Raw genomic sequence first — 11,092 nt, forward strand, 5'->3', positions numbered from 1 at the left:
ATTTTAGGACAATCACTTGGGTGGGTGGGTGTAGGATGGAATGAGGTGAGAAGAGACTTGAAATAACAATAAGCACAACTGAATATATTTTCTGTGTAATTCAGTCAATTGTGAGATGGTAAAGATGTAGTCATTGTTGAATACTGTTTATGAAAGTTTACTTATTTTCTACTAATAACCTCAATGAGGAAATTCTCAATTCATATATAGACAACCCTTACAAATTTTCTGTATGCCACATTGTATGTATAGATTTCTGTATGCCATAGGGATGACTTTGCTTAGTTGGATGCTTGGCCAAACTTTATTTAGGCTGGTTTGATCATTTACTGTCTTTTGGGAATATTATTTTCATAATCATTTGTGGTCTTTTTTCCTAAAATTGTACAGAATAATTTATATTCTAACCCAATGTTGCCTTTGCCAGTCATCTCCCTCCCTTTAGCAGATCATTCAAAAGTTTTCTGACTAAAGAACTCTCTGGGCTTTTTGGTCTCATAACTAATTTACATTGCTTTAAATTCTGAATGAAATGATTAGTATTGATATAATCTATATTGTCCATTCATTTCTCATTTTTTGCTTTCAATTGCTAGTTTAAATAATTCAGGGTCAAATCTTCTTAAATATAATATCTTTTTTCTCATTACTGTCCTTTCTTGCTTATTTCCAATTCTGATATCTCAGAAGAGTCAATGTTCTTACTTTTCACAGGATAAAGTCTACATCCATATATAAATATATATATATATGTTTATTCATCTTTTAAAATGTAACCAATTTCATTATTTGTAATATTATTTGCTCTTTGTTATGCCTAGTACTTACCAGTTTTGGTTTTTTAGAAAAATCCATGAAATGAAGGCATAAAATTCTTTAAAAAAAAAAACTATTCTTTCAGTCTTTCCCATTTCTTTCTCCTGAATAATACTTTCCCATATATCCCTCCCAGTAACCCATTTTTACATTTTCCCTCTTTGCATTAGATCATCGAATATCAGAGAATATATGATTTGATTTGGAGTATCCTATCAAGTTATTCATAGAATTTCTCTACTACTTTGCAATTAATGCTGGAGCATAAAATCCAATATCTTTGCGGTGTCCTTTTTGCAAAGTGCTTATCAATTAGTTTTATAATATGTTATGATCACATGTCCTGGGAAATACTTTATGTAGTTTTGGGTAGCATTATAAAACCAATTTCACCAATTCCTTTCTTCCCTAAGGAGTACTTACAAATCATCCTTCCATTTAAAGGTAGCATCATTTTTCTGGTGTTGTTTATAGCAAAAAAAAAGTCAAGATGGTTATGATTAAACTCCTCTAGAAATATGATCATTCATTGACCATTGAACAAAGATTTTGCATTTAAAGTACCAACAGTAAAATTAAAGATTGTTGACAGTTGGAAAATAGGATTCTTAGCACCCTATGCCTGCCTTCCTGCCAGTCATTTGCAGAAACAGGAAAAGGTTACAAAACATGTTGTCAAGGTGTCAAAGTCAAAAAAAATTAGCTTTCATTAAGTGACCAACCTCCTGTTGCTGTAGACCTCTCTCCTAGCAATGGGCAGTGCTCAGCCCACAGGTTCAGTCTATTGCTGGGACTATATTCAAAGTCTTTCTAGTATGCTGGAACTTTCCACTTTGCTGGCCCAGACCTTGAGAATTTAGGTTCACGCTATGATGAGACATAGGGGTAGATCTCTGGTAAAAGACTTTTGTACAGACATGAAAAAAAAAAAAGAAATAATAGCTTAATATATTACCTCTCCCAGGACATGCATTAACTACTTCTAAGAAAAATGATTTAAAAAAAAGACATAGGGGAAGCTAGGTGGTACAGTGAATAGAGCACCAGCCTTGGAGGCAGGAGGTCCTGAGTTCAAATTCTGCCTCAGACACTTAATTACCCAGCTGTGTGACCTTGAGCAAGTCACTTAAATCCATTGTCTAGCAAAAAGAAAAAGACATAAAGGATGTTAATAGGGAAAGAACTCTTGGTTATCCCATGATCTTTGGATCTTGCAATATCAAGGAGCAAGGTCCTCAATGAATTTGGTGAACACTATGGCAGCAGTGTGAGAGAATATGTATAAAAGTAGAGTGGTATTGACAAGCATGGAAGTTATGTGAGCTGCAGGAAGAAAGTATGCAACTCACATCAGTGGATTTGGGAACTGGATTGCAAATATATATGGAGGAAAGTTTTCAACAGTCAACAAGTGGGCCTAGGTGAGGATGATTTGGGACAGATTCAATTTCTCATGCCCCTGAGATTATACTCCAGAGATAAAGAAATAAAATCCCACAATAAAACCTTGCCTACTGTCACAAAAGAGTTGGAATTCAAACCCAAGGCCCCAGATTCCAAATTTAGTTGGGTTTTTTTCCCCCACTATAGCATGTTGCCTTTAAATCTTAGGGAACAGGGGCCCTGGAATTCAGGCTGCTGTTTATATATAGCACACTGCTCCTCCTTTTCATCTATTTCTTCTCTTTGCCCCCAAGCCCATTGCCTATGAAAGCTATCATTGGCAAAGAATTGGGCTTTCTGTTGGCATCCCCTTGTCCCAAAGGGTAGAAATGTTCATACAAGCTAGTACGTACCTTCCTCTCTTGCCAGGTCCAATAAGTCCCCTGCATTTTCACTTGCACAAGTCACTATTATTCCCACTTAATTGGATTAAACTCTCTCAAATTCCATATATGTGCTCTAAATTCCCAGGTAAACTGAACCACAAAACAACAAAGAAAAGCAAAATGTAGAGAATTTCCTTCAAAGGCTTTTCTAAAGTCTGAGCCTAGTTTGTTGTTGTTGTTGTTGTTCAGGCATTTAAGTCAAGCCTGATTCTCTGTGACCATACTTTGGGGTTTTCTTGGCAAAAATACTAGTGTAGTCTGCCATTTCCTTCTCCAGTTCATTTTACAGTTGGGGAAATTGATAAGTGACTTGCCCAGACTCACATAGCTAGTAAGAGTTTGAGGCCTGAATTGAACTCAAGAAGATGTCTTCCTGACTACAAGCCTGGGGCTCTATCCACTGATCACCTAGCTGCTCTGAGTCTAGTTACCTACTTGGTTTTTAACTCTGTGGTAACACTTTGACTTTGTCCATCATATCAAATTCTTCTATTGACAATAGCATTTGATTAGGAGAAGAGAACTGACCTGAAACTTAAGAGAACCAGATTCTATGACCCAGATCAAATTTCCTAGAGTAGGGAACTCTCTCCCCTTTCAATTTCCTACTTGTAAAATGAGGATGCTGGATTTGATGATTGCTAAGGATTCACACAATGGGGGAGGGGGTTGGGGGAGGGAATGGTCCTATGTAGCATGTTATGAACTTTGAAGGAGGAAAAACATCTTTTTTCCTATGTCCCTAAAGACAAGCAAATCAATTTTACTTAAAGCACCCTCTATAAACAAATCTATTTACTTATGCTCTGAATACTTCAATGTCTTCCTATTGCCTATAGGATAAAGTCAATTCTTATCATTCTTTCATACAATTTCTTCCATAATCTAGTCCAGTATTCTCTCTACTTATCTCAGTCCTATAAGGCAGTTAGGTAGTGCAGTGAATAGATCATAAAATCTAGAGTCAGAAAGACCTGAGTTCAAATGTGACCTCAGATACTTACTAGCTGTGCGACCTTGGGCAGATCATTTCATCTTGTTTGCCTTAGTTTCCTCATCTGTAAAATGAGTTGGAGAAGGAAATGACAAGCCACTCTATTGTCTTTGTCAAGAAAACTCTCATAAAGTCATGTGACTGAAAGACAACAACAGAAACATTTATATACCACTATTTGGATATCTCACCATTATTGCTATCTCATTTGATTTCATGGGATAGTCATGGCATATTTCATACTTCATGGGATATTTGGAGAGAGTATAGTGAGAACCTTTTCCTCTCACAACCTTGATGATTTCCCAGGTCATCATTGTTTTCCCTGATCACTACTCCGTTTTATATGCTGTTTCCCCTATTTTACCATAAGCTCCTTGACAGCAAGAGCTGTCTTGCCTCTGAATGGATATCTTCAATCCTCACAATAAATAATAACCAATTCTGTTCATTTATTCATTCGTTCATGGACCTTCTAAGTAGGAAAACAGGGACCTGAAATTCAAAGGCCAAATGGACACATACAAGTGAATGGTTTAATTTCAGTATGATTATGAGATGCCTCTCTATCCATAATGCAGTGAATTTCAGTTACAAATTAAATACTATTAAGTAGTAAACTTGAACATAAAAGGAAGTCAAATTGGAGTTGAGACAGCTAAGTCAATTATGGGTCTTTTATTAGATAGAAGCCTTAAGCACTGGAGAGTTGGTCTTTTACAAGCACATATATAATATGACAGAAGAACAACACTTGTATCAATCAACTTATCAAAATCACTTAAAGGAAATTGACTTTTCCTCAGTAAGAGTCAAACCACATTAGAATAATTTAGATGTGTGTTAATTAGGAGGAAGGAGGGTGACAAATGATGACATTTCTTAACCCTCCCATGCTTTCTCAATTTCTTTATGTCCAAAAATCTTACTAATTTTTAAAATTTATTTTTGTTAGTGGTATTTAGTAACAAAAAATAAAGTTACAATGGAGAATTCAGCTCTTATAGTTTGAAGTCTCTTCTTGATTGAGTAAAGCACTTGAAAAGGTTTATATTAATACCCTAAACCTGAAAATCCAGGAGGGATGGGTGAAAGAAAATGAAAACCCAATGGGGCAGGGAATGGGAGGGGAAAATATATTCCAGCTTCTCAGCCCTAGAAATGCAAACCTAGCCAGGAACAGCACAGAGGTTTCCTGGATATGAAAATTAAAAAACAACAACAAACTAATAGGATGTAATACAAAGAACATAGCACTAAAGATTCAGAAGACTTAGATTTGAGTGCCTTCACCACTTTATGAACTATGTAACCTTGGCAAGTCATGAGAAATATCAATGGTCAAGTCATGTTTAAAAAAAATCCTCCAAAGCACTAATAATAGCAAGATGCAAATTAAAACAACTCTGAGGTTCTAGTTTATACCTTATCAGATTAATAAATCTGATAAATCTAATGGAAAGAACAACAATATGAGTAACAGAACCAGTGTGAGAGTTTTGCAGAGCAAAAACCTTTATGCTTTCTTTGAATGTGGTAGGTAGGGCTTCAAATCAATAAACCTTAGACAAAGTCACTTAATCCTGCTTGCCTCAGTTTTCTCATCTGTAAAATGAGGTGGAAGAAGAAATGGCAAACCACTCTAGCTCTTTACCAAGAAAATCTCAAATGGAACCCAAAAGAGTTGGACAAAACTGAAACAACTGAACAACACTCATGCTGCCTGCCTTCTGACATGGATAATGAATTCAAGATGCAGAATGAGACTACATCTCTGGACATGGCAAAGGTGTTGATTATTTGTTTTGCTTATCTATACATATTTATTAGCAATACTGTATTTTTGTTTTTTAACTAGGGTAGGGAAATTTGGAAGGTGTGATAAGAATGTTACCCATACACAGGACAGAAAAGAATATTATTGAAACAAAAAAAAATACTCAGAAGAAAACTGAAGGAAATTCAGAAGGAAATACTGATAAGCAGTAGTCTTTTTTTATTTTTTGGTAAAGCAATGTAGTTAAGTGATTTGCCCAAGGTCACATAGCTAGGTAATTGTTAAATGTCTGAAGTCAACTTTGAACTCAGGTCCTCCTGATTCCAGGGCTGGTGCTCTATCCAGTACACCACCTAACTGCCCCCCACAGCAGTAGTCTTAAAAGCAATATGTTGAATTTATCATATAGATTATAATATATATATATATATATATATACATATTTTAAAACAACTATAGACTGGAAGTGGTATCTCATGACTTTAGTATCCAGTAATAGAATTTTTAGTATACCAGAGCTGCCCGTTATGCCTTTTCTGCAATATAAGGAATATATTTTAAGATCCCTAGAAGAAATCTATTCACTGAATAGTAACACATGAAAAATCCCCATGATTAAACCTAGTCTAAACTCAAACTCAGGTGCCCTGGACCACATGATCTAGAATTTCTTGCACCAGCAGTGAGCAGGGCAGTTTTGAAGAGATAGTAGAGACAAATCCAACCACAGAGGTCTACATATTGGCTAAAAATTATCTCAAACCAGGGGCGGCTAGGTGGCGTAGTGGATAAAGCACCGGCCTTGGAGTCAGGAGTACCTGGGTTCAAATCCGGTCTCAGACACTTGATAATTACCCAGCTGTGTGGCCTTGGGCAAGCCACTTAACCCCATTTGCCTTGCAAAAACCTAAAAAAAAAAATTATCTCAAACCCATCTGACTGAATGAGAGTTGTATATGTATACTGAGGGTTGAGTATATACCTCAAAGAAATGAAAGACAAAAGCAAATGTTCACCATATGCTAAATTATTCATAGCAATACTCATTGTGTCTAGCAAAAAACTAAAGACAAAAATGGGCTCTCACTGATTAGGGAATATTAAAAAAACCCACCACATTATGCAAATGCAATGAAATATAATTGTACAATAAGAAATGAGGAATTTAGAGAAAGATTTATATGAAATGGTGTAGAATGAAATAATCACTAAAAAGAAAAAATATTTACAATGAAAATCACTAAAAATTCTCATGGATGATCATTAAAATGAAGTCATATTGAGGAAATTAAAAATCAGTAAGAGGTCTGCAGAATAGGTAAGGGAACATACCTACATTCTCATGATTCAGAGATAGTGTACTAGTAGGTTAAAACTTTAGAGATAGTCAGATATACTCACTAGATGGGATTTTTTTTTTTTTGCCATAAGGGAGACTTCAATATGGAGGTATTAGGGAGGAAATAAGTGTGATGTAAAGACAAAAAGCATCAATAAAATGTATTTTTAAATGATTCCAAATTATAATCTGAGACCTTGTTATTTCTTAAGTCAGAAGATAAAGGAATGATCCAAAAGCTGTGTCTGAATGACATCAGAACAGGTCACCTTTTCCCATATTTCAACAATTGAGTGAGATTTGACAGGAGGAAAAAAGAAAGAAAACCCATTCCATTAGGCACAGGCTGGACGGAAAAGACAAAGGGAAACTACTGAACTGGCCAATTCACTAACTAAATTGACAAAGTCCCTTTGCCACCTTTCCACTCCACCCAGTCATTTTTCTTAGAAATAGGATTCTTTCAAGGGTAGACAAGACTATATAAACAATGAATACATAGTCCAGGCTTCAGTGATGACTCTACCATTGTGTCATTTGCATGTCCTTGTGGCAAGTGCCTCCCTATCTGGAAGATTTTTCTACAGAAGGTTTGGGAAAGATGATTGACTCCCAGGAATCTTTGTTGTGCTATCAGCTGTAATCACTTTAATTCAAACCCATTCTCTTTTAAGACTGACATCATAAATGCTGTTTTCTATCACAAATAGCTGTCAGGGCTGTCAAGCAGATCTGCTTACTGTTTTATATCATTACAATATTTAATTTCAACTCTGCTATTTCTTCCACTGAATACTCTCAAGACTATTTTTCTTTTCTCGGGAAAGAATTTTGAAAGGTAAGTGAGGAGAATCAATCTTCAAAGAAACTAGAACTTATTACTTGGGCAAAGATCACTAGATGGGTGAAGAAAACTGATAAACAGAGGCTTTGAAAAATCCATATGCCCACGGCTAGTATAGTGGCTGGCACATAGTATATACTTAACAAATGTTTATTGATTGATTTATTCACAAGTCTAGGATTAATATTAGAGTTAGGGTGATTAATGGCACTTAATATCTGGTAATTAATATAATTTTAGTAATTCCCTAATCAATGGCAAATCTTGATAGTGATTAAAGCAGCTTTTAGCTAGTCCAATATTGACTGAGGATGGAAATACAAGTAGGAAGAAGGAAGTAAAACTCACAAATTAACCTTAGAATATTCTTTGCTGACTTTTTTTGATAGTCCTCTTCAAAGTGTCCAAGATTCAGTTCTTTTAGAGTAGTGTTCTCGCCCATAGAAAGACTCAGCTTCACCTATGGCTTGCCCATGGATTTTCCAAATCTAGAAGATGTGTAGTCAATCTCTTCTACACTAACTTCTTCCCAGATGCCTATGAACTAGTTGAACTCTTTCTAATCCTACAACCTTCCTTTGACCCTTCTATTCTAGCAGCGACAATTACATTTCTGTTCTTCCCTTAGTTAAACATCTTTGCTATGTCCACATCTCTGTTTCCTAGTCTGGTTTCATTTTTCCAGCCAACACTGTACTAGAAATGTTTTATCAAAGGTCAACAATGGCCATATCACCAAATCCAATGGCCATTTTTCAGACCTTATCCTCCGCAACTTCTCAAAAGAATTTCACACTATTGATCACTTCTTCCTTCTGGATATTAATCATTTGATCTCGTGACTTAAGAATAAAACAATGTTCTAAGGAATGAAGGAACTTTCCATTCAAAGCAGGAACAAAATGGACTGCTATTGTGCTTCACTCTCTTTTTTCTGCTTCAACAAATACAGAGGAGTAACAAGACACAAGCCATCACTATTCTGTATTAGGGTCAATCTTGATCATAAAATTTATTGCTCGGTCATATTTTGCTATCATAACATGATAGCAAATGAATTCTTTGGCCCTATTCTCTCAATGCCAAGGTGGTATATTGCTCTACAGGCTTCCAGGGAATAAATCCTAAGGGATTTGGGGGTATTGTTTCTTTCAATTTAACCACTTAACACCAATTAATTTTTACCATGAGATTTTTTTTTACTTCAAACTATAGCAAGTTCAAAACATTTTTTTGAATACCTCAGGGCAAAATCCCCCTTATATATCATGTCATTCTTGGTAAGAAGTAAAAGGGATTAGGCTCAAAACTCAATTCCTACATATTATCAGTTCCATCAGTTTCACATCCAAAGTTATTGCTGTTGAATCTTCTGGGCTAGGATCCTGAAATTATTTCTGCTGGTTGCACCTTACTCCTTGGGCATTGTTGCTGTATTGGTTGTAACACCCAAACTGAATTCTGATTCCCAGATTTCTTTCTTTCTTTTTTTTTCTTTTTCTTTTTATGTTTTTGCAAGGCAAATGGGGTTACGTGGCTTGCCCAAGGCCACACAGCTAGGTAATTATTAAGTGTCTGAGACAGGATTTGAACCCAGGTACTCCTGACTCCAGGGCTAGTGCTTTATCCACTACGACACCTAGCTGCCCTTGATTCCCAGATTTCTGTAGTTGACACTTCCACCCCAGATCATGAACTCTACTTCTGAAATTAGAGCAGAAAGGAAAGAATAAATAGCACAAGGAAAACACATTAAAAGATAGTAATTTGAGGGTTATACTTCCAAATTGCTTTTCAGGAGTATTCGATCAGTTCACAGAATCAACAGTAGTACCCATTTTCTTGCAGCCTCTCCAACATGACATTTTCCTTTTATCTTCAATTTGTCCAGTCTGTTAGATGTAAGGTAGAACCTCTCAAAGTTGACAGGAACTTTTAAAAGTTTCACTCCATCCCCATTCTATAAACCATTGATCCTGTCTCAAGATTTAATTCTTACCAAAGTGGACATGTCCACTTAAGTGCCATCTGCTAAGGGAGAACATCAAAAGAATTGAGTGGATAGGAGAGAAAGAAATTACAAAGGAAGTAGCCAAATATTCATTCAAAATTTAAAACACTTGAGAGAGAAATGGCACTTTTGTAGTTTAACTTTTATTTCATAATCATAAACTTAACTCTGTTGTTTCTAGCCAGACTTGTGGAAGGAAAAAGGAAATGAAATCCCAAGAGAATTGCAGCAAGTGAGAGCACAAGGATTACAGGGTCTAAGAGCAGATTGAATTGGGGTGCTCTCTCCAGCTACAGAGGAATGGTTTGGTGGTTAAGACAGAAAACAAAACAAAAAATTTATGAGAGTTGTCCACAGTCAGCAATGCTGATCTTCTTGCTGGTCTTGCCATCCCCAGAACTGAAAGGCTCCATGGCTTCCACGATGTTTCACTCGGCCAAAGACAACATGCTTGCCATCCAACCAATCAGTTTTAGCAGTACAGATGAAAAACTGGGAGCCATTTGTGTTGGGTCCAGCATTTGCCATGGACAAGATTCCAGGATCTGTATGCTTCAGGATGAAGTTCGCTTCAGCAAATTTCTCCCCATAGATGGACTTGCCACCAGTGCCATTATGGAGTGTGAAGTCACCACCCTGGCAAATGAACCCAGGAATGATTCTGTGGAAGCAGGATCCCTTGTAACCAAATCCCTTCTCTCCAGTGCTCAGAACACGGAAATTTTCTGCTGTCTTTGGAACCTTGTCTGCAAAGACCTCGAAAGTAATCCGACCCAGGAGTTCGTTATCGACAGCGATGTCGAAGTACACGCTGGGGTTGGCCATGGCCACAGATGCCTGGGCTGGGAGCGTCAGCGGAGGCTGAGGCGGCGGGGATCGGCGTCCGGTGGGCGCAACGAGGACACGGACTCCCGGCAGCGGCGTCTAGAAATGGCACTTCTGGAGCAAATTCTTCTTCTGAAGTGACTATTTATTCCATTCACCCAGCCTACTAGTGATGGACAAGCTCCAGGGAGTGATCTAAGTCAGTCCTACCAAGAATCATTGAAGGGTCGCAATCAGCAGGACTCAAAGTGACAGAAAGTGGCAAGGGAAAGAAACAGTGTCTCTGGATGCTATTAATGGAACAGTAAGAGAATTATTTTCTAGATGTAAAGTTAAGGCAGCTTGCTAGCTTTTAGTGGGGGTTCTTAACTAAGAGGTCTGAGTTTAAGAAACTGATCTGCAAACCTTTGCATGTCTACAGATTGATTAAGGGCATCTCATACTTTGGAAGGGGAAGCTAGCTGGCAGAGTGAAAAAAAAAGTCAAGTCTAGAGTTTTGAAGACTCATTTTACTGAATTCAAATCTAGTGTCAGACATTTCCTAACTGTGGGAGTCCGCATAAATCACTTAACCCTGATTACCTCAGTTTCCTCATCTGTAAAATGAGCTGGAGAAGGAAATGGAAAATCAATTCAGTAACTTTGCCCTTATTGTTG

General features: G+C 36.9%; 1 pseudogene; it reads right to left on the bottom strand.

The window, feature by feature from the left end:
• Positions 1-9,922: 9,922 nt before the first annotated feature.
• LOC141511471 (peptidyl-prolyl cis-trans isomerase A pseudogene) lies at positions 9,923-10,435 on the bottom strand (annotated as a pseudogene).
• Positions 10,436-11,092: the final 657 nt, after the last annotated feature.

Source organism: Macrotis lagotis, chromosome 2 (genome assembly GCF_037893015.1).
Source record: "Macrotis lagotis isolate mMagLag1 chromosome 2, bilby.v1.9.chrom.fasta, whole genome shotgun sequence".
NCBI classification, from domain to species: Eukaryota; Metazoa; Chordata; class Mammalia; order Peramelemorphia; family Peramelidae; genus Macrotis; species Macrotis lagotis.